Consider the following 26,085-nt stretch of genomic DNA (forward strand, 5'->3'; position numbering starts at 1 on the left):
TCTGTGCTGGCCCAAAGAACAGTGTTCATGGGTTGTACTCTGTACACAAGTAGCTCTACCTGGCACATATAAATCCTATGGGGGCTCTTTGCAGTTTGTCTCACTTCATGTAGCATCACCGACCCGAACACAGGGCAAAAAGGAAAAGGCAGGGATCATCCCCAGTTCAGGCAGACAAATGGGGGGCAACAGGGAGTCTGTCAGCCATCATGCTAAGAAAAGGGAAGGGGAGGCCAGCTCCACAGGGAGGATCCCAGCATTGCTTTGATTCTGGGGGAGGGGATATAGTCTTCCAGCTATTATTTCGGCTATTTGGAGAGCCAAAGAAACTAAATCTTCCTCTCTCCTTCTCTTCTTTTATCTTCATCCTGCAGGTGCCACCAAGAAACCCTTTGGACAAAGTTCTGCTTGCAGGACCCAATCTGGGTCACTCACCGGGACCAGAGGTTTCATCTTCTCAGTTTTTGGATTCATGCTGGAGCCCATCCTCCTGCCCGTCTTCCAACTTTTTGGCCAAAGTTCTGCTTGTTCGCGTTTCCCATGATGGAAAGCCCTGGAAGTGAGCAGCCCCTGGAGACTATGCAGAGGGGGGAACACTTTGACCAAAGGTCCCCTCAGAGGAATCAGGGGAAACTCTCCAGATGCTCCGAGTGTGGGAAATCCTTTGCTCACCGATCCCTCCTTTTGATCCACCGGACGCTGCATAAGGGGAATGGATCCCACCTGTGTTTTCTATGTGGAAACGCCTTTCCTGGATTGTGGAGCTTTGCCAAACATCTCCGGAGCCACCCTGGACTGAAGCCTTACAAATGCGGAGAGTGCGGGGAACGTTTTGGTAAAGGCTCGGACCTTGGAGCCCATCAGCGAATCCACCAGGGAAAGAGATCTCAGGAATCCTGGAAGCGCTGGGGAAGATTTCCTGAGAGACGGCGTCTTTCTAGGCCTCAGAACAGCCAGGCTGAAGAGAAGCCCTGCAAGTGTGTGCAATGTGGGCTGTGCTTTCCCCAAAACTCAGAGCTGCTTAAACATCAGCGAATCCACACCAGAGGGAAACCCTATCAATGTCTGGAGTGTGGGAAATCTTTCCGTAATAAACAATTATTTAGAAAACATGAGAAAAGTCACACAAGGCAGAGTCCTTATAAATGCTTCGACTGTGGAAAATGTTTCACTCGGAGCTCAACTCTTTCCAAACATAATAAAATACACACAAAAGAGGAAAGCAAAACGTGCCTAGAATGTGGGAAGTGTTTTTCCAGCAAATCAGACCTGCTGAAACATCAAAGAATTCACACTGGGGAAAGACCCTATCAATGCCCAGAATGTGAGAAAAGATTTGTCAGTTCTTCTAAACTTCGGAGACACCAAAGGACGCACACGGGAGAAAAGCTATATAAATGTAAGGATTGTGATAAATGTTTTTCTTTTAAGGAAGGTCTTTTTCGACATCAGAGTATCCATACAGGGGTGAAGCCCTATAAGTGCATCGAGTGTGGAACATTTTTCCGTGTAAAAGAAAACCTCAGGAGGCATGAGAATGTTCACAGAGGGGAAAAAGAGTTCAAATGTTTAGAATGTGGGAAAGCATTTGCTTCTTCATCATCCCTTAGAATTCACTGCCAAATCCATATGGGTGAGAAACTCCACAAATGCTCAGTGTGTGAGAAATCTTTTCATTGCAAATATTATCTTAGAAAACATGAGAGGATTCACAAAGGAGAGAAGCCGTTCGCGCGTGCGCATGTGCAGAAAAATGAAAAATGTCCAGAATGTGGGAGATGTTTCGGCAGAAAGTCATGCCTAATTCAACATCAGAGACTTCACACCGGAGAAAGACCCTATCAGTGCCCAGAATGTGGGAGATGTTTTGGCTATAAGCAAGACCTAATTCGACATCAGAGACTTCACACCGGAGAAAGACCCTATCAATGCCCAGAATGTGGGAGATGTTTTGGCTATAAGCAACACCTAATTCGACATCAGAATCTTCACACCGGAGAAAGTCCCTATCAGTGCCCAGAATGTGGGAGATGTTTTGGCTATAAGCAACACCTAATTCGACATCAGAAACTTCACACTGGAGAAAGACCCTATCAGTGCCCAGAATGTGAGAAAACATTTGTGGAGTCTGCTGAACTTCGGAGGCATCAGAAGGGACACACAGGAGAGAGGCCCTATAAATGTGGGGAATGTGGAAAAAGTTTTCTCACAGCAACACTGCTTCGGGTTCATCAGAGAATCCACACAGGGGAGAAGCCATACCTGTGTGGGGAGTGTGGGAAAGGTTTTTCCCAAAAACAACACCTTGCAAGGCATGAAAAGGTCCATACGCGAGTGAAGCCATAGAGATGCATAGAGTCTGGTAATGTTTTGCTCAAAAGCGAGACATTAGAAAACTCACATGGGAAAAGCCCTGATAGGCCCTGATGCTAGAACAGTTTTTCATAGTTATTCAACTCTTAGAAGTCATATAAGAGTTCATAAAGGAGGGGGGTTAGAAACTCTTAGATGGTGGGAGACCATTTTCTTGTCAATCGTCCCTTAAAAATCACACCCTAATCCATATAGGAAAATGTACTTTAAATGTTTGAATTTATAGTTTACCTGAAAAAATACTCTTTCAGCATCAGTGAATTTTTACTGGAGAGAAACTTTTATCAGGGCTTAGAACCTGGCAAAGATTTTTATCTGATAATCAGATGCACATGAAAAATCCACACAGGACGAAAACCGTACAGGTGTATAAGATGAGAATACTTTTCCTTGCCAATTGGAACATCTTGCCTCCTGGTGTTTGTCCATTAAAATGGCCTCCTTGGAAATTTTCTTGCCAAATTCAATTTTATTATGATTTTGAAAATCTGATATGAGTGTAAAAACCTAATATCTAATGTGAAATTGTCTAGAACCGCATAAGGACTCCTGCCTTGGGCAAGGAAGGTAGGACTAGACTATAGCTCTGTTATTCTGTGGTTGCTCCCTTCTAGTCCTATGATTCTAAGAATTTAAAAAGAAAAAGGGAAATGGATGAAAAGAAAAAGGAGGGTTCATTTAGTGAACATTCGAAGTTACAGTGGCACTGAAAAAAGGAACCTGTGACAAAGGGGCTTTTCTTTCAAGGGTTTAAGGGGGGATTATGGGGTCAATGAGAGAAATAGCCGCCTTCTCGCTTCACTTGGGGGTGGAGGGTTTTCTTTAGGGGGAAAAAAAGTTTAAATTGCTTGAATTGAGTTAAGGCTTACCTTAATTATGTACAGAGTTCATTGGCTTCTGCAACAGTGCTTGCAGTTTCAGTTTCTTTTTTCTCCAATCACGTTGCAGAGAGCTGCATGCGTATTGTACACATGCATTATGTTTATATATATTTTGTAGATAAGGAAGTTTTCTCTACATTTTGCATCCTGCTCAATTATTTGCAGTCCTGGCTGAACCACTGAAAATACTAACAATTATTTTAATTTAATTTAATATTTAAATTTATATCTCCCGAAGGACTCAGGGCGGTGAACAGCCAGAAGTAAAAAACATCAAATACAAAATTTAAAAAACCATTTAAAAATATATTAAACCATTTGGCCCGACAGTTAAAATTCCCCATTTAAACATTCAAATTAAAACTACACAATTGGAGAGATTAGGCCAGCCCGGCTTGATGAAATAAAAAGGTTTTGAGGGCCCGACGGAAAGTACATAAATCCGGAATCGTCTGTATCTCTGGGGGCAGCTCGTTCCAGAGGGCAGGTGCTATCACAGAGAAAGCTCTCCCCCTGGGGGCCGCCAGTCGACACTGTCTGGCCGACGGCACCCGGAGGAGCCCCTCTCTGTGGGAGCGTACTGGCCAGTGGGAGGCTTGCGGTGGCAGAAGGCGGTCTCGTAAATATCCAGGCCCTAAGCCATGGAGCGCTCTAAAGGTGGTCACCAACACCTTGAATCGCACCCGGAGGACCACTGGGAGCCAGTGCAGCTCACGCAGGAGGTGTGTTACATGGGAGTGCCATGACACTCCCATAATCACCCGCGTGGCCGCGTTCTGGACCAGTTGGAGCCACTGGGTGCTCTTCAAGGGGAGCCCCATGTAGAGAGTGTTACAGTAGTCCAGGCGGGAAGTGACAAGGGCGTGAGTGACCGTGCGCAAGGAGTCCTGATCCAGAAAGGGATGCAACTGGCGAATCAGGCGAACCTGATAAAAAGCCCCCCTGGCCACGGCCGTCACATGTTCTTCTAAAGACAGCCGTGCATCCAGGAGGACACCCAGATTGTGAGCCCTCTCTGTGGGGGCCAACGACTCGCCCCCAATAGTCAGAGATGGCACCAACTGACTATATCGGGATGCCGGAAGCCACAGCCACTCGGTCTTGGATGGGTTGAGCTTGAGCCTGTTTCTCCCCGTCCAAATCCGTTTGGCCTCCAGACACTGGGACATCACGTCAAGGGCATCATTGGGGTGGTCCGGGGTGGAGATGTACAGCTGAGTGTCATCAGCGTACTGATGGTACTTCACTCCGAAACCACGGATGATCTCACCCAGCGGCTTCACATAAATGTTGAACAGAAGGGGCGAGAGGACCGACCCCTGCGGCACCCCACATACAAGGCGCCTCGGGGTCGACCTCTGGTCCCGTCAACACAAACTGCGACTGGTCAGAGAGGAAGGAGGAGAACCACCGCACACGGTGCCCCCCACCCCTAACCCCTCCAACCGGCGCAGCATGATACTATGGTCGATGGTATCAAAAGCTGCTGAGAGATCTAACAGGACCAGGACAGAGGAACAGCCCCTGTCCCGAGCCCTCCAGAGATCAGCAACCAATGCAACCAATGCCATTTCCGTGCTGTGCCTAGGCCCGAAGCCCGACTGGAATGGATCGAGATAAACCGCTTCATCCAGGTACTGGGGGAACTGTTGCACCACCACACTCTCAACAACCTTCATCCTGGCTATCACATTGAGCAGCTCAGGCAGGGCCACCGCCACGTGGCAGGGAGCCAGGTACGTGATCAGCAAGTCCATCTGCACCCCATGACCCCACTTCACAAAGAGGGACTCATATCCGGCTTTCTGAGGTACAGTGGCCTCCTTCAGACCAAGACCTTTCTTTATAACAACCGCTACCCCCCTCCCCTCCCGAAACCTCGGCTGATGGAATGCTCGGAAACCTGGTGGCCACATTTCAACAAGGGGACCCCCCCTTCCTGGCCCAACCAGGTCCGCTCCCCCCTCTTGAACAAGATCACAAATGAGGGGGGCTTTATTTACTACAGACCTGGCATTGTACAACGTCGGCCAAAGGCCCGGGCCCTGAAGATCTGCGCAACCTGGGGAACAAGAGGAGCATTAGCAGCCGGAGTGCGTACCACTCGGAAACAGTGGGAGCGCGCCCCCATAACCGGATATGGCCCCCTGCTCCCACCATATCTGCCCCTCCCACTTACAGTACTGATGGTATCGCCCTCCTCAGTACGGACTCTAACCCGCTCATTGACTCCGAACCCCGCACCCCCCGTAATGTAGCCTACTGTCGGACCTGGCCTCCCCCTCAGTGGGTTATCCCCCAAACCCACAACCCTACTCCCCCCAGAACTCTTTAAAACTTTGGTTAAAAATGAAGTTAAAAAGCCCCTCAACCCCCTCTTTGCCACATGCCACCTCTCGGGATTCCAAAACCCATCATCAAGGTAGGCCCTTGATAGAGTGGAGGGCCAGGCCTGTGAGGGGGGGGAATCTCGCAGTGCAATAACGACAGCTGCCGTCTACGTCCAATAAACATGGATGAGAGGTAAAAAGTCTGGCCAGGGGTTTGATGAATAGTGTAAAAGTACTGGAGCAAGATGGATCTCAATGCCGGCAAGCTGGACTCCACTGCCCTCTCATGGAAGTGGGAGGAGTCCCATGTCATTTCGCCAAAATCAGAGGTAGGGATCCAAGCCACCCTCTCACGGTGGCTAGCCTGAATGGAAATGGCTCAGGAAGGTCAGATGGTCTGTTCCTCCGTTGGTGAACGGACATTGCTCACCTGAACGTCCATTTTCAGGGCGCTGCGACTCCAATCCATGGACGGGTAGTATCTTCTAGTTGCTGGGCAGAACTGAGTGCAGATCACTTCCAATTGGCTGGCCACGCCCACATCGTCCAATCATCTCCAGTCTTTCCTCACAAAGGTATAGAACTAAGGAATTATAACAGTCAACGAAAACTCATGTAAAACCAACAGTAAAACAGGCAGACCCAGGGTGGGTATGGATTAGAGTCGCAGCGCCCTGAAAATGGACGTTCAGGTGAGCAACGTCCGTTTTCCCATGCGCTGCTCCTCCAATCCATGGACGGGATGTACCCAAGTTCAATTGCCCTGGGCGGGGGGCTGACTGTCGTTGTCTCCTCGAGTCGTGGCCACCTGTTGTAGAACCCTACGTCCAAAAGCAGCATCAGCTGAAGCATACTTGTCTACCTTATAGTGTCTGATAAATGAGGAAGTCGATGCCCACGAGGCCGCCCGACAAACCTCTAAGACGGAAGCATTTGTGGCCCAAGCTGCTGAAGCTGCCGCACTGCGTGTTGAATGTGCATAAATCTTAGTCGGCCGAGGACGTGCTTGGATGTCGTAGGCGATTGAAATGCAAGCTTTGATCCACCTGGCAACTGTAGCCGATGAAACCTTGCGTCCCATTGAGGAAGGGGTGAACGAAACAAGTAAGGACTCTGTCTGACGAAAAGATTCGGTGCGTCTGATATAACGTCAAAGGGCCCTCCTAACGTCCAAAGTATGCCAGAGAAGCTCAGTCTGATGACCAGGATTCGGACAAAAGTTAGGAAGGAACAAATCTTGCGCCCTGTGGAAATGTGAGTTTATCTTAGTCAAGAAAGTCGGATCCAAGCGCATCACCACCCTGTCACTGTAAAAGGTGCACAAGTCCTTCCTTACTGAAAGAGCAGTGAGTTCAGAAACACGCCTCGCGGACGTAATGGCCAGTAGAAAAGTGACCTTCAGTGTCAGAAATTTTAGAGATACCGAAGCCAACGGTTCGAAAGGCGTGGTGGTAAGAGCCTGAAGCACAAGGGTAAGGTCCCACGATGGGTACCGATGAACAACCGGTGGTGAAAGGTTGGTAGCCCCGTGCAAGAAGGATTTAATTCGCGGATTTTGTGATAGAGTACGGTGGCTTTCACATGCGAGGACTGTTGAAAGAGCGGCCACCTGGCGTCGAAGCGTGGCAGGGGCCAGGCCTTTAGCCAGGCCACCATGCAAGAAGTCCAGGACGTCTGGGATATCCGCTGAAGTCGGATCCACATGATGCGCAGAGCACCAGGTCGAGAATGATCTCCATGACGCTTCATAAATCCTGGTGGTTGACGGCCGCCTGGCACACTGAATCACACGGATGACATCGTCTGACAATCTGTCCTTCCGCAGTCTGAGCCGCTCAAGCGCCAGGCGGTCAATCGGAGCCACTGCGGATCTGGATGGTAGATGGCTCCCTGGCTGAGGAGGTCTGTTGCAGGAGGAATCGTCCATGATGGCAAAATGGACAGGCCCATGAGGTCGGCATACCAGGGTCTGCGAGGCCACTGGGGAGCAACGAGGATCAGTTTGGCCTTTTCGAGCAGAAGTTTCCGAATGAGACGTGGAATCAGGGGGAAAGGGGGAAACGCATATAGGAGTCCTGGAGGCCAGTGACAATGTAGAGCGTCGAAGTCTTCCGCTCCAGCTGTTGGGTAGCGCATGAAATATCTCGGAAGCTGTGCGTTTTTGGGAGTTGCAAACAGGTCCGCCCGTGGAAGGCCGAACCGTCTTACTATCTGCTTGAAAATGGCAGGATTCAGTGTCCACTCTGCAGGGTCGATGTGTTCCCTGCTGAGCCAATCCGCGGTGACATTGGCACGTCCCGAGATGTGATCCGCCACTAGAGATGCCGTGTGTTGTTCCACCCAAGCTAACAGCCTTTCCGATTCCAGCATCAGGAGTCTGGATCGTGTGCCCCCTTCCCGATTTATGTGTGCCTTGGTTGTAACGTTGTCCGTTCGAACTAGCACATGTTGTCCCTCCAAGACCTCGCTGAAATGTCGCAGAGCGAGCCGAACCGCCCTCAACTCCAGCCAATTGATGCTGTTCGACCGCTCCGCTAGGGACCACTGACCTTGAACTACGTCGTTCTGGAGATGGGCACCCCAACCCAGGAGGCTCGCATCGGTGGTCAGCACCAGACGGTCTGTCTGGAGGAAGAAGCACCCTTTTTGAAGCGCGGGGGACCTCCACCACGTGAGTGACAGTCGTGTCTGCGGAGGTAGTCGAATCTGATAGGTGGACGTACTGCGTTTTGCCTTTTGAAAGGGAAGTAACAGCCACTGAAGAGGCCGGGAGTGCCTGCGTGCCCAAGGTACCACCAATATGCACGAGATCAACTTCCCTAACAATTGAGTCAGTAAGAGGAGTGACACCTTCCTCTGGGCCTGCACCTGCCCCACCAACGTCTTTATATCTAGAATGCGATCTGGGGATAGGAACACCTGGCCCAATCTTGAGTCGATCACCGTTCCCAAATGTTGGAGGCGGGTCGTAGGGATCAAGTGACTCTTCTGATGGTTGATAGAGAAACCGTGGGCCTGGAAGGTCTGTAGAACTACCTCTATGTCGTTCCTTGCTTGTGAAGGGGAGGGAGACAAGACCAGAATATCGTCTAGATAACACAATAGACGTATTGAGCGAGCTCTGATGGTGGCTGCTATTACTGCTACTAGTTTCGTGAAGGTCCGGGGTGCAGAGGAAAGGCCGAAGGGCATCGCGCAATATTGAAAATGCATGTTGTTGTATTCGAATCTGAGATAGCGACGATGCAGGGGGTGAATCGGGACATGAAGGTAAGCTTCGTGAAGATCCACAGATTGCAGATAGTCCCCTTGTCTGATGGAAGACAGAATCGACCTGAGCTATTGCATTTTGAACCTTCAATATAGTACAAATTGATTGAGTTGTTTCAGGTTCAGTATTCCTCTGTGGCCCCCGGATGACTTGGGCACCAGAAACAAGGTAGCGTAGAATCCGGTTCGCTCCTGACCCCTGGGAACTGGTTCCACAGCGTTGATCGAGAGTAAGTGTGATATTTCTGCCTCCATGAGGCATTTTTGAACTGGGCATCGAGGTACAGGGCAGCGCCGAAACCTGTTCGGTGGTAAGGTATGAAACTCGATGCAAAGACCGTGACGTATTAAGTTGCGGATCCAAGCATCCGTCGTCGAGAGGTCCCACTGGAGATGGAAGTGCTGGAGACGACCCCCAATGGGACCCGGACGTAGCGAGTCACTTGCCTCTACGAGCCAGACGGTACCCGGCTCCTCTGAATGGACGCTTCGATTGAGAAAGGGACCTACCCCTGTCCCGAAAGGACTGCCTGTCTGAGGTTCCGTCCGAGGTTTGGGTATATGATCTCGGAAAGTATTGGCCGCCGCCAGCTGAGTAAGGCCGAAAGGACTGTCGCGGAGCGTAAGGTTGAAATCTTCGCTCAGGTTTGCGGTAGGAAGAAGACGAGGAAGGCAGGACCTTGCGTTTGTCCTTATCCTCAATCAGAATCGGGTCCAAACAAGCGCCAAAGAGAGAAGGGGCCGAGAAAGGAGCCGCCGCTAACTTCCACTTCGCCTTGTTATCTGCCCTCCAACTGCGAAGCCAGAAGAGCCGTCTATTTGTCACCGTCGCTGCTATGGCCCGCGAAGCAAACTTGGCCTCTGTTAGTGAGGCATCTGCCGAATACTCTGTGGCGGCCACCAATTTGTTAATATCTTGGTGTAGCCTCGTATCGGTGGGTGGTAATCTCTCCTGCAGCTGGCGGAGCCAGATCAGGAAAGCCCTGTTAAAGAATGAAGTTGCGGTGGCTGCCTTGATGGCCCAAGCCACCGCTTGGTGTGCCTTGCGGAACCCCAGTTCCATCTTACGGTCTTCTGCTTTGAGGCCATCGACCACATCCGAAGTCATCAGGGCAGAAGAAGACAAGTTAGCGACCGGAGAGTCCACCGAAGGCATGGCAAGGATGTCTTCCAACTCTTTGTCTGCAGCATAAAGACGTTTGTCAAGACCACTGGGGGATGTAAGTGAGCCCGGCTGGCCAAATGCTGATGTTATGACATTGGAGAATAGTGGAGGGCAAGGGATCACGTCCCTATCTTGCTCCGACACTTGGAATAGAGGGTCAATGGGGGCTGAGGACTGGTCCTTGTCTGTGTCCATGTTACTGATACCAAATTTGGTGGCCCTCTTGGCCTTATGAAGTAAGGACTTGAAAAAAGAAGGTCGGAAAAGATTCTTGAACGCTGGTTTCTCAGGGGGGAGGTCGTCATCGTCTGAGAATTCGATATCCTCAGGGCAAATTTCCCCCTCCTCCACTTCCTCCGAAGAAGAGTCTTGGGAATGGTGTCTGGCGGAAGTGGCTACCTGTGTTGAGGGCTGAGTTGGAGCCTGAGAAGGCCCAGCTTCAGAAATTAAATCCGCCTTCTCCTGTTGGATACCAGCCGCCAAAATTTTGGCCAGTGCGTCGGATAAAAGAGAGTGAAAACTCGCCGGATTGGCCAGCACCTCCGGGCGGAGCCCCGCCGCAGTAGGAGTAAAGGTAGCCTCAGGGACATTGCGGCTTACAAGAGTATCCGATCTCGAGGGAATGGAGACATCAGGCAGTGACATAGAGACTCCCCTGGAACGATGCAGATTAGAAGAGGCCCTAACTTGGGGGTCTCTGGAGGTACCCGCCCGTTCCTCTGAACAAAGGGGTTGCTCTGGCAACGATGATTGTTGTTGTTGCTGAGCCCGTTCAAATTGTCTTTCCAAGGCTTGATGCCTCCTCTGTTCCGCCTTGTTAGCTGCAGACGTTTTAGAAGCCTTGTGAGACCTGGATTTAGCCCTTTTTGGCCGTGACTTATGCTCAGGTGGAGGATAATTGCTAGCGCCCTCTGAATCAGACGACAAAGCTAGATCCGCCATTAGTTTGCTTGGATAGATACAGGCAGGCAAATAAATTGTCAACACCGAGGCTCACTAAAAAGAATTTTGCCCACAGTGAGGACAGAAGGGATTAGGGTTCAAACAGGCTCAGAAGCTGCTGAGCTCAACCCAATCAATAAGGCCTGTGCCTGGTGAGAGTCGAACTTGTAGTAATTGCAAGTAGCAGTTGCTTTAGTCCACTGTAATACAGGCCCTTATTTGCAGGCAACAAACTTAGAATGCGCTAGTTAAGTTAGCCTGAAGACCAATATGGGGCGATTAGAGGGGCTAGTCAGAAGTCCATGCCAGGTTGAAGCCAAAAGTGCCAGTTACCCTGGTTTTTTAAGGGTGCAGGAGACAAACGGCGCTGATCTGAGGCCTCAGATAAGCCTGCTGTCAGTCAAGCGCCCACAAAATGGCGGCCCCATGCCGACAAGTTGAGTCCAAAATGGCTGCCCTGGGCCCGACACTACCTCCCAAGGCGTTGCGCTGCTCTGGTGGTGAATAGGGCCTCACAAATTGCGCAGAGCCAGCACGCGCGGCAGGCGGCTTCTCGCTGGTTTAAAAGTGCCGAAATCGCCCTCTTCGCCGGCGCTCGAAGCGGAGGTCGCGGAAAGGCACGCCGCGCCTCCCAGCTGATGAGCGCAAGTCTCGGAGGCCGCCCCCAGGCCGGTTAAGCGCTCCGGAGCCGCTAATGAAGAGCTGAGGGGTCGCTGCTGGTTAAACGCCCCCCAGGTCTAACTCACGATGTCAGCGGCTGTCAGCAACGCGGACCCGCCCAGCCGGGTCGGGATCCGGTGAGCTGCTGTCCCGATGGACAGGGAGATTGACGGGACGGTTTGGAGCCCCAAACTCCTCCCGTTCAGCAGCAATCCAAATCAATACAAGTAAAACACAAAAATAAGAAATTAAAATAATAAAATAATGGAAGGATCATAGAAATAAGAGAGCACTCAATTTCTCCAGTTCTCACAGCAACTGAGTGAGAAAGACTGGAGATGATTGGACGATGTGGGCGTGGCCAGCCAATTGGAAGTGATCTGCACTCAGTTCTGCCCAGCAACTAGAAGATACTACCCGTCCATGGATTGGAGGAGCAGCGCAATGGAAAAAGGCAGCAGCTCCCTCAGCTCCCGCATAACAATTGCCCAGACTCCCTCCAGCTGGGGGCTCAGATGAAAAAGGAAGCTGATCCATAGAGGCAAGATGATATTAGATCTGAGGGAGGGAAGATGTCCAAAAGGAAAGGGATAACATGCAGCTGGACACAATCTGGAAGTGGATGGCCATATAAACCAGAGACCAGGCCACAGATGGGGGGGGAAGACCACCCGAGGCGACCAGATGACCAGTCCTTGGCCGCCCTCCAGCCTCTCCAACCCCCAGAACTTCATAAATCCCCCTAGTCGTGTCTCCAACCTCCACACTCCAGCCCCCCCGGTCACAGGGGGGGTCTGTGAATCCCTGCAGTTTCAGCTGGTAATTGATGGTAAAGCCAGAGATAAGCCGACCATATCTCCTCCTCTACTTTGCTGCTAGGCACCAGGCCGCTGCCATCATCTTGCCATCGAGCCGCAGCTGCCATTGCCGCCTCAGCTGCCGCCGTCAACACCATCTGGAACCAGGCCCCTCGACATATCCCAGGACCACCAGAAAGATATCCAGGGCCTGGGAGGGGAGGGCCCGCTCCATACCGCCGCCGCCGCCCGCCCACAGCCACTGCCGCTCCGGCCTCCGTGGCCTCCGGCGCTTAAAAAGGCTGCCGTACCCAGGCCACCATCGCCATCCTCCCACGGCGCCTCCCGCGTCGGCTCCGACCCAGCCATGATGTTCCGGAGGGCGAAAAAGCCCTCAACAGGCTGGGCAGAGACTCTCGTAGCTGGGGATGGAGCCGCAGATGGTCAAATCAGCTCCCAAAACCCCCAAACGACCAGAAACCATCCCATCATCAGGCGTATCTCACACAGACAGTGCCATCTTGGGGATCGCAGAAGAAATTATATAGGGTCAATTTGTGTAAAGGAAGCTGTTTGTTCCCTATTGTGTTCAAACTGCATTGCTAGCCCCAATCAATCTTTTTGCATCCTCCCTAAACCATAAAGCAACAATAGGAAGCCATTCTAGGAGGGAGACATATTAAATCTGTGGTGGCCCAAAGAACAGTGTCCATGAGTACCTACATGGGTTGCACTCTGTACGCAATTAGATCTACCTGGCACATACAAATCCTATGGGTTGGTTTTTGTTTGCAGTTTCTGTCACATCATAGAATCACTACCCTGCCCCCCCCCAACCGAGCAAAAGGAAAAGGGAGGGATCATCCCCAGTTAAGGCAGGCAAATGGGGAGCAACAGGGACTCTGTCAGCCATCCCCTCGCATTGTGCTAAGAAAAGGGAAAGGATGTGAGATAGTTAAAAAGGTTAAATATTTAGGAGTTTATATTACAACTTCAAATGGGAAATTATATAAGTATAATTTTGAATCATTATGCCATAAAATACAGACAGAGATGGATAATTGGAAAAAATTACAACTGTCTTTGTTGGGTAGAATAGCAGTAGTAAAAATGAATGTTTTGCCTAAGTTTTTATTCCTTTTTCAAATGATACCAATACTTAAAAAGGATGCGAACTTGGAAGAATGGCAGAAGGGCATTAATAATTTTGTTTGGGCAGGGAAGAAACCAAGGGTTAAATTAAAAACAATGCAAGATATACATGAAAGAGGAGGTTTGAAAATGCCCAATTTAAAATTATACTAGCTGTCTTATCAGCAATTAGTGATTGGATTAATTTAACAAATGAAAGAATATTGAATATAGAAGGATATGATTTGGTTTTCGGCTGGCATGCTTGTTAAGGATATTTTTGTTGTGTTACCAACCAGCAGAGTGTAGAGCACAGAGAAACGTTGCTGAGAGCAATGAATAAGAGATGTGCAAACTGGTTTATCAAAAGTTTACTTTATAGTGAAAAAACAATCTCATAGTCTTTAAATCAATCCAAGTCTTTGCCAGTTAAATCAGCCCAGTGATACAAAATCTTCTTACCACACAAACAGTAGTTGGTTAGAATAACAAACTCACTCTGGTTCACAAACCACGATGGTAGCAGATCCATCCAACGATGATAGCACAATGGATAGCACTCCTCACACAATGGTAGCTTATCATCAACTGGATACTTTACAGTACCTTTCTTAAATAGGTTCACAACTAATTACAGCATGACTCAGCATTACAATGAATCAGCAGTAAAACTTTAAAGTCACACAATACATATTCATATTAAAGTTACAGAACACATATATTGCCTGGACAACTAGTTAGGCTCAAACCATATCCTAACAATGCTTATTTAGTGTATGACAAGAAGGTTGATAGGACTTTTAAAAGTCATATATTAAGGAATGCCTTATTGCGTGTCTGGAAGAAATATAAATATAAATTAAATGGCAAGATACTTATATGGACAGTACCCAGACACGCGATAGAGAATATAAGTATAGAACAAAGACAGGATGTAATCACATATAAAGAAATTCTTAATACAGAGAGAGGTATATTAAAGTGAAAGCCCTTGAGGGTATTAAGGGAAAAAAGGGTAATCCAAACTTGGTTTCAGTATGTACAATTACAAGCTAGATGGAGAAAAGATCAGAACATTGGTATTATACAAAGTGAAGAAAATTTGGTAAAACAAATTAGAGACCAGAGTCAAATGCATATAAAAAGGTTGTATAATATATTGATAGAAACAGACTCGGAAACAGAGTTGAGGATTGTATGATAAAATGGGCACAAAACTTTGAACAACCAATAATGATGGAAACATGGGAAAAGATACGGGTAAGAAATGTAAAATTTACACAAGCGCAAAATTTGAGAGAAAACTTTTACAAAATGTTTTATAGATGGCATTTAGATCCCAAAAAGTTAGCTTGTATGTATCTGAATTTACAATCTAAATGTTGGAGATGTGATTGTGATGACGCTACTTATTTTCATGTATGGTGGACTTGTAAAAAGGTTAAAGCATTTTGGATAAAAATTTGGTGGATTATTCAAAATATTCTTAAAAAGAGGATAAAGTTTACTCCACAGTTATTTTTGTTGGGTATAATCACGGATTATACGGTTATAGAGACTAATTTAATCCTGAATTTAATAACTGCAGCAAGATTGTTGGTGGAGCAGTACTGTAAGAAGGTAGATTTGCCTACTACTCAAGAATGGATATTAAAAGTAGCAAATTTAGCAGAGATGGCAAAGATCTCAGCATATTTGAAGGACTATTCAAATGAGAAATATATGATAGAATGGACTTCCTGTTTGCTGCTGGCCGCCGCCAGACGTTCCTTTGGGATCGTCAGCTTCCACTGCCTGTCAGAGCCGCCTTCACAACGGAACGGCGGCTCGAAAAAACTCCGTTTCCATGAGGAAACGGAGATAGAGCCGGCAGGGGTGGGTAGAACTCTCTGCAGAGTCCCAAAAGTTTTTCTTTTTCTTTTGGGACGGAGCGGATGAGATGCCCCATATCCCCAGCCGCTGCTCCGGGCTTTGGGAGACCTCTGCTAATGCAGAGCCAGGCGTCAAGAGCAAGCCTGTGAATCTAACAGATTACTCAAAGAAAATGTGAGCTGGATCTGTAATACTGAACCGCAAGTATTTTACTTATCTTTTAAAAAAATTACTTAAGAGAAAAGAGGAAAGGAAAGGGGGGGGGAAAGCCTTTTAAAATGGCGCTTGCAGCAGCTGGAGAAGAGGCAGAAAGGAAAAGTCCTTCCGTTTTCTATTATTACAATGTAGCGGAATAAATACCACTGGCTACATTTGTAGACAAAACTTCGCTCCTGTGTTTTTCTTTCTTTTTTTTCCTGGAGACTTGATATTGTTGTTGATTGGAAAGAAGTCTTTCTTCTTGTTTTTTTTTTTTTTCTTTTTAACAAAGCCTGCCTGGGCGGAAACATGGCACTGAGACTTACAAAGTCAGATAAACAAGTAGGGGGGGGGATTCCCCCACCAACAATTTAAAGGAACAAGTTTTAACTCTTCAGTCTCAGAAACCTGATTTTAATATAATAGAATTTCTCTTAGAGGAAATTGAAAGAAGGGATGAGATTGTGAATCAGCATCTTGAAAAATTTAAGCAGGAAATTAAAGAATTGGTAAAATCTAAGTTTGATTTTTTGGAGCGAAAAATTTTAAAAGTGGTTAATGGTTTTTCAGAATTTATGATACAGTTGGATACAAATACTAATTTACTAGAGTCTAAAATGGATGAAATTCAAGATAAATTGGACAATAGAATTCAAAAAATTGAAAATGATTTGATAAACACTCAGGATAATAGCTCAGAAGAAAAACCTAAAATGGATGCTGACCAAAAGTCTGGTAATGTAGAAAATCTGCAACAGAGGATTGAAAAAGAGGTTCTAATGGTACAATATAATTTTACAGAATATGCGATAAGACTGAGAGGTTTGCAGGAAAATAATAGAGATGATTTAAGGAAAATATCTTCTGAAATTCTAGCTGGGATTTTAAAGGTTCAACCTGAGGAAGTGTTTTGTAGGATTGACAGAGTTTTCAGAATAAATTCCTGGATTGCTAAGCAAAGGCAACTGCCTAGAGATGTGGTGATTTATTTTACGGACAAGGAAATTAGGAATAATATTGTGCAAAATTCCTTCAATTCTAATTTGCAATTGTATGGAAGAAAGATATGGATCTACAAGGAACTCCCACCTAAGATATTAACAGAAAGGAAGAAATTTGGTTTTCTGGTGTCTGAGTTAAAAAAGAGAAATATCCCATATAGGTGGAATGCCCCAGTTGGTATTATACTGAGACATCAAGGAGAAAGATATCAGTTAAATACTATTGAAAGAGCGGAAGAATTTTATCAAAATAGGTTGAACATGAATTTAACATCTTCAGGTATAATACAGGATAAGCAGAAGGAGCTGGAAATAAAGGGAAAATATCGAATTACAGAGACTGTACCAGATAAATTGCCTTTGGATTTATCGGACACCCCAGCTGGATTATCTACAAATTTGAGAGAAGTGCCATCTGATTTTAATGTGATGACTTATCAAGGCAAGACACAAAAACAAAATCAACAAGACCAATCTACAAAGCAGAATGAAAACCGACCAGTTGACACACAATCTGTAGAAAGGAAACCAGGATGGAAGTCAAACCCACAAAAAGAAAACAAAAAAAAAAAGAAATAGGTTGTATAAAAATAGAAATTTCTAACTCAAGCAACAGTGAAGCCAGTGACTTTAAAATATGAATGATTATGTGAAAACATAGAGGAGGCGACATATTGGTTAATATCATCCTGAGGATAGTGGCAGATCTCTGCATTGCCGTAATTTTGGGACGTGGAAAGAGCCTCAAACTGATGGATTTGAATTATCCACTTTGAAATTTCTTTTTGTGTTGATAAATATATTATAATTATCTTGAATCATAAGGCAAGAGAATCATGCTGGGGCATGCAGAAGATCCGGTTGTTACCCACTACGATGATGGAAATCAATAATCCTGATGAAACCCACAATTATTATTATATGGAATATAATTATAATGTCACTCGGGTGGTTGTTTTTACTTTTATACATATAAGAAGATATTTACTACTGATGGGGGCAGATATGATTGAAGATCTTGAATAAACTGTTGCATCAGCAAGCTATGTTACCCTATTATGGATGTTGGTTTTAACAATCCAGTGGAAAGACCTCAAAGAAGATATTATATGGACTATAAATTTAAAGTCATTGTCTTTTCTTTTTTTTTATTTAGATATAATGGAATATATATATATATATTTTTAAGTAGTGTGGGCAGTGAATTAAAGATATTAAGAATTGTTGTGTATGGTAAATTTGCAGGACAGTGGGTGAATAAGCTAGCTACAGACTGATTAGTTTAAGAAAAGGGATTTTTAAGTGATACATTTAGGGGAGTGGAGGAAATGGATAGAGTGGAATAAATGTTAAATTAGATTTTATGGGGAGGCCGCTTTGAAATGTTATAGTAATATATATAGAAGATTAAATATTAAAGTAGGACTTATCGTATAGTTTTAAAGTGGAAGGTGGTTTTGAATTGTTGTAATAATATATAGATATAAAACACTATTATGCTAAATTAGAAGTTATTTTATAATAGTTATAGTATAATGTTTTTTTTTCTTCTTTTCTGAAATGTATGGATAAAGGGGGAGGTTATAATATTTATAATATTTTTAGTAAGTAAAGGTCAGTATTTTGAGGAGGGAGTAAGTAATCTGTTATGAATTAGGGTTTTTTTGTTACGAAGAAGTCACAGGGGGGGATGGGTGGGGAGGGGGGGTTAGGGAGGGGGAGGGGGGAAAAAAAAGGGGGGGGAAATTTGTATTTGAAAACTTTTTCAATAAAAAAAATAAAAAAAAATAAAAAAAAAAGAAATATATGATAGAATGGAGAAGATGGATAGATTATATTCAAAATAAATACCGGACTAAAAAATTTCAAATAGTTTACGAATAGATAGATGTTATTATGTATCCAAATTTAGTTTGGTAAATGGGGAGTTAAAGTATTAGAGAGATGTAAGAGGTTATAATTAATTAGTCTATGTTAGATTATGATTGTTGAATGTTATACCCTGTATTTTGCTCTGGGAAGTAGGGAGGGGGTGGGTGGGAGGGAGAGGATTGGGGAGGGTGGAGGGAAGGGGGGATATATATGTAAACTTTTTAAAACTTTTTAATTAAAAAAAAAGGGAAAGGGAAAGGGAAGGTCAGCTCTGCAGGGGGGATCCCAGCATTGCTTTGATTCGGGGTGGGGGTGGGGGGAGGGAATATAGTCTTCCAGTATTGTTTGGGCTATTTGGAGATCCGAAGAAAATAAATCTTCCTCGCTCCTTCACTTCTTTTATCTTCATCCTGAAGTTGTCCCTCCATCAGTGGAGGGTTTTCAGAAGAAGTCACTTGTCTGGGATGGTGTAGTAGGATCACTTGTTAGGACAGGGGTTGGGCTAGAAGACCTTCAAGTTCCCTTCCAATTCCTGTTGTTCACGATATAAAATAGATGTTGAGACTAGTAAGGGTGCAGGGAAGAACAGGAAAGATAAGTAGGGGAGTGGAGGCTACAGCATAAGAGGAAATGTTGCAGGAACTGGTTATGTCTTGTTCAACGAAGAGAAGGACTGGAAGTGACAGGATGGCAGCCCTCCAATATTGGAGAAGCTGTCACAAAGAAGAGCGGGACAACCTATGTTCCAAAGCACCCGAAGGCAGAACAAGAAGCAATGGCTGGAAAATAAACTAGGGGATTATCCAGCCCAGAACTAAGGAGAATTTCCTGAGAGAACCATTAACCAGTGCAACGGCTTCCCTCCAAAAGTTGTGGGTGCTCCATCAGTGGAGGGTTTTCAGAAGAAGTCCCTTGTCTGGGATGGGGTAGTAAGATCACTTGCTAAGGCAGGGGGTTGGGCTAGATGACCTCAGGGCTCCCTCCCAACTCTTCTTCTGAAGGTTTGCTCATTCGGGGCTTGGAAAGTTATACAAACCGACCAGTTACCCACAGTCAGCAAACCACGATGAAAGCAAAGCTTATGGGACGGTGTTTCCTGACCCCCCGAAGGGCACAAAAGGGGGAAATTGTAGCCTCTCCCGCGTCCAAGTCCCCCCCCTCCCCAAACAATCCTGGAAGAAGCCTCTCCGGACTCCGCCCGGCTGGGAAAGAAGCGGCTCCTCCAGCTCCCTCCGAGAGGGAAGCGGCGTTACCGGGACCCCGAAACTGTAGCAGCTCCCAGCGGAAGAGAGGAAGGATGGGCTAGAGCGTCTTCTCACCTCCCACAGTGGAAAATGGGCCGGAAAAGGCGGGGAGAAGCCTCTGTGGGGCCTCTCTAGGAACGTCCTGTTATTCTTCCTCCCTCTCTGTGGTTTCCCCACTTGCGGCTGGGCGAATTCTTGGCTGTCCGGCAAGGCTGCTCCTCGGCCCCGCTCCGGGCAGGTGGGGCTCCCGCTCTCCCTGGGGCTGCCCGGAGGAAGGTCGCCCCGAGGGCCCGCTGAGCCAGGGGTGCCAGGAGGGTCCCGGGTGGATGCGGGGCTGGACGGGGAGCCGCTGGGCAAAGTGGGGGGGGGAGAGGAAGCCCCGCCCCACGGAGGGCAAAGGGCGGGGCTTCTCTCTCCAGGGTCTCAGGGGGGATTATGGGGTCCATGCAGGAAATGGCCGCCGCCTCCCTTCAATCGGGGGTGGAGGGTTTTCTTTATTGGGGGGAAAAGGGTTAAATTGCTTGAATTGAGCTCATTTCCTCCCAAGGGAGAAAAGATCCACTTTCTTTCCCTGTCACCCAAATGGAGAAGAATTGATGTTCTTTGCTTTTATCTTAGTATTTCAATTACTTACTTTTCTTTCTACCAAGCTGAGTAGGAAAAAAAAAACATTATTTGCCTAGTTTTGCTCTGAAGGAGGCTGTGATGTGGCAGCCCCTTGTTGGTGGGTTTTGTCCCTCAGAATAGGGCGGGAAGGGACCTATTCCTAAGCCTTGGCTAATGAAAGCCTCGGGAGTTATCTAATGCACGTTTTTATTGGCTGCAGGCCATCTCTGTTCCTGTCTTTGAGCTGAGGTCTGCAAGTTGCCTAACTCCTTGTTACTTTTATCAGCCTTCTAACCACCCAGAATTGTTACAAGCTTTACAACTGCATATTGCCAGACAAACTGCCCAATTACTGGCTTCCTGGTTTACTTTCAAGTGTGCGCATGACCTTGCTTTATTGTAGAAAACAGCCCATCACCCCAGCCATGCATAGCCAGCTTTTGTGGCTCTTGGTGATTTCTGTAGGGAATGGGTATCTCTCTCTCTCTCTTTTTCTCTCTGCCTCTTTCTTTCTCTGTCTCATCTGTCTCTCTATCTGTCTGTCTGTCTATCCATCCATCCATCTATCCATGCTCTCCTGCCCGGCTTCACATATTGTGTGAATCCAACCACTTGGGCCATGGCAGGTAAAGCCAAGCATTGAAGATCCATGCAAAATAAGGCAACTCTTTCTTTTTTTTTCTTTTATTTGATTTGTAAGAAAGAAAGAAGAACTCCAATCTGGATCCTGTTGAGGAAATAATCCCCTTCCCTTTCCCTCTCTCCCCGCATGGTGGGGGCCCTGGTGGCCTGAGGGCAGGTCCCTCCTTGGAGGCGGCCAGCAAGCAAACAAACGTGGCTCTCCATCTGGAAGGCAGCAACACAGAGCCCCACCTCTAGCTGGTGAGAGCAGAGCAGGCAGCGATGGCTGGGAGGAACGCAAGAACCGAACATTTGGAGCCACCCTCAGCGGAGTTTGCAAGCGGGCTCAGTGGGGCTCCTTAGCAAGGATGGGTACCCTGGCCCATTTGTTTCGCTTCAGCTCGGGGTGGGAACAGAGAAGGCAGAGAAATCACACTCAAAGACTCCTGTGGGGGGACTGGGAGGGGAAGGTAAGGGGTGGGGCCGGCCAGTGGTGGGATCACCCAACAGGGAGCCACAGGGGAGGGACGAAAGAGCCGGAGCCACGGGTTGTCGACAACTGTCCTATACCAATTCAGACGGGTTCTGTCCATTCGTTTCTTTAAAGCCTCCAGTATTGTAGCAGCCACAACTTCGGAAGGCCAGTTGTTACACTGATTAATTGTCCTCTCTGTTAGGAGATTTCTCCTTAATTCGAGGTTGCTTCTCTCCTTCATTTCTTTCCATTGTTTCTTGTCCTGCCCTCAGGTTGACCTCTTCTTCTTTTTTGGCAGCCTCTCAAATACTGGAATAGCAATCATGTCACTCCCAATCCTTCTTTTCTCTACGTTAGACTAACCTTTTTTGTCAAAGAACGAAATAAGATTGTTTTGGCATGATCTGGTTTTAACAAACCCATAATGGCTTTTAATTATAACTTTGTTTCTAGATGTTTGCAGATCTGTGTTTTTATTATCTTTTCCAGGATCTGCCCAGATATTGTAGTTTTGTAGTTTCCATGGTCTCTTTTTTTTTTCTTCCTTTCTTGGAAATGGGAACCACATCCGCTCTTTTCAGATTCATTGTTGTGTCATTGGTCTCCACATGCAGGAGAAGAAAGGGGTAGTACTCCATGGCTTTGATTATTTCTGCTGCATCTTTGATTTTTGCTTCAGGGAGATAACATACCTGCCTAGATTGACTATCTGCTCTGCAGACTATAGTTTCTCTTCCCCTAAGAATTGAATCGCCTGTCACTGAAACTCACCTTCTTTCCCTAGAAAATTCTGTGATGTTTTCATCCTGTTGCAGAAATGCTGGGTTTGGCCTCTTTTTTAGAAACTGTTGAAGACTGCTCTTTTGTGGGTGACTGCATATTCCCTTCTAGAGGGAGAACATGACAGTGATTGTTCAGTCCCAGAGGGGCTTCATTGAAGTGGAGGAGGAGACATTGCTCTCAGTTGTTGTTTTCTTCTAAAAATGACACACTTCCATTGGTCTTCCTCTTTAAGTTCATATATACGGTCAATTTTTTAAAATGGAACCTGTTTGTTCCCTATTGTGTTCAAACTGCATTGCTGGCCCCAATCAATGTATTTGCATCCTCCCTAAACAATAAAGCAACAATAGGAAGCCAATCTTGGAGGGAGACATATTCAATCTGTGCTGGCCCAAAGAACAGTGTTCATGGGTTGTACTCTGTACACAAGTAGCTCTACCTGGCACATATAAATCCTATGGGGGCTCTTTGCAGTTTGTCTCACTTCATGTAGCATCACCGACCCGAACACAGGGCAAAAAGGAAAAGGCAGGGATCATCCCCAATTCAGGCAGACAAATGGGGGGCAACAGGGAGTCTGTCAGCCATCATGCTAAGAAAAGGGAAGGGGAGGCCAGCTCCACAGGGAGGATCCCAGCATTGCTTTGATTCTGGGGGAGGGGATATAGTCTTCCAGCTATTATTTCGGCTATTTGGAGAGCCAAAGAAACTAAATCTTCCTCTCTCCTTCTCTTCTTTTATCTTCATCCTGCAGGTGCCACCAAGAAACCCTTTGGACAAAGTTCTGCTTGCAGGACCCAATCTGGGTCACTCACCGGGACCAGAGGTTTCATCTTCTCAGTTTTTGGATTCATGCTGGAGCCCATCCTCCTGCCCGTCTTCCAGCCTTTTGGCCAAAGTTCTGCTTGTTTGAGTTTCCCATGATGGAAAGCCCTGGAAGTGAGCAGCCCCTGGAGACTATGCAGAGGGGGGAACACTTTGACCAAAGGTCCCCTCAGAGAAATCAGGAGAAACTCTCCAGATGCTCCAAGTGTGGGAAATCCTTTGGTCACCGGTCCCTCCTTTTGATCCACCAGAAGCTGCATAAGGGGAATGGATCCCACCTGTGTTTCCTTTGTGGGAACTCCTTTCCTGGATTGTGGAGCTTTGCCATACATCTCCGGAGCCACCCTGGACTGAAGCCTTACAAATGTGGAGAGTGCGGGGAGCGTTTTGCTAAAGGCTCGGACCTTGGAGCCCATCAGCGAATCCACCAGGGAAAGAGATCTCAGGAATCCTGGAAGCGCTGGGGAAGATTTCCTGAGAGACGGCGTCTTTCTAGGCCTCAGAACAGCCTGACTGAAGAGAAGCCCTGCAAGTGTGTGCAATGTGGGCTGTGCTTTCCCCAAAACTCAGAGCTGCTTAAACATCAGCAAATCCACACCAGAGGGGAACCCTATCAATGTCTGGAGTGTGGGAAATCTTTCCGTAATAAACAATTATTTAGAAAACATGAGAAAAGTCACACAAGGCAGAGTCCTTATAAATGCTTCGACTGTGGAAAATGTTTCACTCGGAGCTCAACTCTTTCCAAACATAATAAAACGCACACAAAAGAGGAAAGCAAAACGTGCCTAGAATGTGGGAAGTGTTTTTCCAGCAAATCAGACCTGCTGAAGCATCAGAGAATTCACACTGGGGAAAGACCCTATCAATGCCCAGAATGTGAGAAAAGATTTGTCAGTTCTTCTAAACTTCGGAGCCACCAAAGGACGCACACGGGAGAAAAGCTATATAAATGTAAGGATTGTGATAAATGTTTTTCTTTTAAGGAAGGTCTTGTTCGACATCAGAGTATCCATACAGGGGTGAAGCCCTATAAGTGCATCGAGTGTGGAACATTTTTCCGTATAAAAGAAAGCCTCAGGAGGCATGAGAATGTTCACAGAGGGGAAAAAAAGTTCAAATGTTTAGAATGTGGGAAAGCATTTGCTCATTCATCATCCCTTAGAATTCACTGCCAAATCCATACAGGTGAAAGAAACCACAAATGCTCAGTGTGTGAGAAATCTTTCACCCAGAAAGGTACACTTCGGAAGCATCAGAGAAGCCACTTAGAGAAGCAATATAAATGTCCGGAGTGTGAGAAAACTTTTCATTGCAAATATTATCTTAGAAAACATGAGAGGATTCACAAAGGAGAGAAGCCGTTCGCACGTGCGCATGTGCAGAAAAATGAAAAGTGTCCAGAATGTGGGAAATGTTTTGGCAGAAAGTCACGCCTAATTCAACATCAGAGACTTCACACCGGAGAAAGACCCTATCAATGCCCAGAATGTGGGAGATGTTTTGGCTATAAGAAACACCTAATTCAACATCAGAATCTCCACACCGGAGAAAGCCCCTATCAGTGCCCAGAATGTGGGAGATGTTTTGGCTATAAGCAACACCTAATTCGACATCAGAAACTTCACACTGGAGAAAGACCTTATCAGTGCCCAGAATGTGAGAAAACATTTGTGGAGTCTGCTGAACTTCGGAGACATCAGAAGGGGCACACAGGAGAGAGGCCCTATAAATGTGGGGAATGTGGGAAAAGTTTTGTCACAGAAACACGACTACGGGCTCATCAGAGAATCCACACGGGGGAGAAGCCGTACCTGTGTGGGGAGTGTGGGAAAGGTTTTTCCCGAAAACAACACCTTGCAAGGCATGAAAAGGTCCATACGCGAGTGAAGCCATAGAGATGCATAGAGTCTGGTAATGTTTTGCTCAAAAGCGAGACATTAGAAAACTCACATGGGAAAAGCCCTGATAGGCCCTGATACTAGAACAGTTTTTCATAGTTATTCAACTCTTAGAAGTCATATAAGAGTTCATAAAGGAGGGGGGTTAGAAACTCTTAGATGGTGGGAGACCATTTTCTTGTCAATCGTCCCTTAAAAATCACACCCTAATCCATATAGGAAAATGTACTTTAAATGTTTGAATTTATGGTTTACCTGAAAAAATACTCTTTCAGCATCAGTGAATTTTTACTGGAGAGAAACTTTTATCAGGGCTTAGAACCTGGCAAAGATTTTTATCTGATAATCAGATGCACATGAAAAATCCACACAGGACGAAAACCTTACAGGTGTATAAGATGAGAATACTTTTCCTTGCCAATTGGAACATCTTGCCTCCTGGTGTTTGTCCATTAAAATGGCCTCCTTGAAAATTTTCTTGCCAAATTCAATTTTATTATGATTTTGAAAATCTGATATGAGTGTAAAAACCTAATATCTAATGTGAAATTGTCTGAAACCGTATAAGGACTCCTGCCTTGGGCAAGGAAGGTAGGAGCTGAAGACTACAGCTCTGTTATTCTGTGGTTGCTCCCTTCTAGTCCTATGATTCTAAGAATTTAAAAAGAAAAAGGGAAATGGATGAAAAGAAAAAGGAGGGTTCATTTAGTGAACATTCGAAGTTACAGTGGCACTGAAAAAAGGAAATTTCTCAGCATCCCCAACGTCACATGATCAAAATTCAGATGCTTGACCACTGATTCTCATGTCTGACTGTTGCAGTGTTCCAGGGTCATCTGATCCCCATTTGTGACCTTTTCACAAGCAAAATCAAGGGAGAAGCCAGATTCACTTAACAACCATGTTACTAATTTAACATCTGCAGTGAGTCACTTAACCACTGTGGCTAGAAATTGGGGAAAACTCAAGTGTTTCACTTAACAGAAATTTTAGTTTCAGTTGTGCTCGTAAGTAGAGTACTACCTATAGATGACAAATTGAGAGTTGTTAGAAGGAACATGGAGAATACGACTGAGCTGTCTCTAAATAATACAGTTGGTTTTTTGCTATGTTACAGAGCCCCTGATTACGATCTCGC

General features: G+C 46.3%; 1 pseudogene; it reads left to right on the forward strand.

Annotated features, from left to right (window-relative positions):
- Positions 1 to 462: 462 nt before the first annotated feature.
- LOC139310000 (zinc finger protein 850-like) lies at positions 463 to 25,344 on the forward strand (annotated as a pseudogene).
- Positions 25,345 to 26,085: the final 741 nt, after the last annotated feature.

The sequence above is a fragment of the Pituophis catenifer genome, unplaced genomic scaffold (assembly GCF_029215685.1).
Source record: "Pituophis catenifer annectens isolate HBS135680 unplaced genomic scaffold, rPitCat1.0.hap2 SCAF_2, whole genome shotgun sequence".
NCBI lineage: Eukaryota > Metazoa > Chordata > Lepidosauria > Squamata > Colubridae > Pituophis > Pituophis catenifer.